Source organism: Sinocyclocheilus rhinocerous, unplaced genomic scaffold (genome assembly GCF_001515625.1).
Source record: "Sinocyclocheilus rhinocerous isolate Xijiao unplaced genomic scaffold, SAMN03320098_v1.1 scaffold1296, whole genome shotgun sequence".
Lineage (NCBI taxonomy): Eukaryota > Metazoa > Chordata > Actinopteri > Cypriniformes > Cyprinidae > Sinocyclocheilus > Sinocyclocheilus rhinocerous.
Window position 1 is genome coordinate 383256 of NW_015659405.1, and position 1594 is coordinate 384849.

Here is a 1594-nt window from a genome sequence, read left to right on the forward strand (position 1 = left end):
ACTCATACACATGTCATTATACAAATTTGTGTCCTCATATGTCACAAAAACGCGCGCACACACACACACACACACACACAAATATTGTGTGTGTGTGTGTGTGTGTGTGTGTGTGAAACATACTCTAATAATCTTTATTTACAACTTTGAAAAATATTTTTTACAGTGTATCATGAGCTGTAGCTCTTTGTGGTTACCAAGTAGGACATGTTCTTCAAACAATATTACTGTTAAATAAACATTTACCCTATCCCTAAACCTAATAACTATACCACAAATCGGAGGGAAATTGTAAGTTGATACAGTTCAACCTGAGTCTTTAGCTTAAAACTAAACTCTAAACCAAACCCTAAAAGCTAGATTTGTTGATAGGAATGCAGGTCTAGGACGAACAAGAACGGTGATCCTACATGGTAAAATAACAGTAAGCACTCCGTCACCCATGTTAAATCATCAAACGAGAGAAGGGGGGGATGGTGCTTGTTGCTGAGTTTAGTGTAAAACTGCTAGAGACGGATGTGCAAATAAAGAGAGAGAGAGCGAGAGAGAGTGAGAGTCCCTCCACAATATGTGATTCAGCACTGATTAATATGTAAGCAGTTGAGTAGGCTGGGGGCTCAACAGACACATAGCAAAGAAAAATACAAATGAAAGTTTAATTCTGCTTTTAAAGATGGTACGGAGATTAATGGTGCTCATGTATTAAAGATTCAGGGAGTTTTATGCATATATGTATGGAGCATGGAGTGCTTGTGGAGAGGACTGTGAAATGATTATACCCCAAACAAGATACAGATGCTATAGGAGGAGACACAACAGGGAAGGTACACTCTCAGAAAAAAAGGTACAAAAACTGTCACTGGGGCGGTACCCCTTTCAAAAGGCACACCTTTGTACCTAAAGAGTTCATATTGGCACCTTAAAAGTACATATTAGTACCTAAAGTGTACATATTAGCACCTAAAAGGTACAAAAAAGGTACCGCCCCAGTGACTGCTTTTGTAACTTTTGTTCTGAGAGTGTACATCACACGTGTCAAAAAAGGGTCAATTTTTCGAAATTGAGTTTTATACATCATCTGAAAGCTGAATAAATAAGCTTTCTTAGGATTGGACAATATTTGGCCGAGATACAACTATTTGAATATCTGGAATCTGAGGGTGCAAAAAATATCAAAATATTGAGAAAATCGCCTTTAAAGTTGTCCAAATGAAGTTCTTAGCAATGCATATTACTAATCAAACATTCAGTTTTAATATATTTACAGTAGGACATTTACAAAATATCTTCATGGAACATGATCTTTACTTAATATCCTAATGATTTTTGGCATAAAAGAAAAATCAATACTTTTGTTACTTTTATTCATCAAGGATGCATCATAAAAGTAAAGACATTTATAATGTTTCAGAAGAATTGTATTTTCAAATAAATGCTTTTTTTGTATTAAAAAATACTTTCTAGTCATCAAAGAATTTTGAAAAAAAAAAACAAACTAATAAAAATAGGCAGCAAAAACACAACATTTTCAACATTGATAATAATAAGAAATGTTTCTTGAGCAGCAAATCAACATAGAATGATTTCTGAAGAA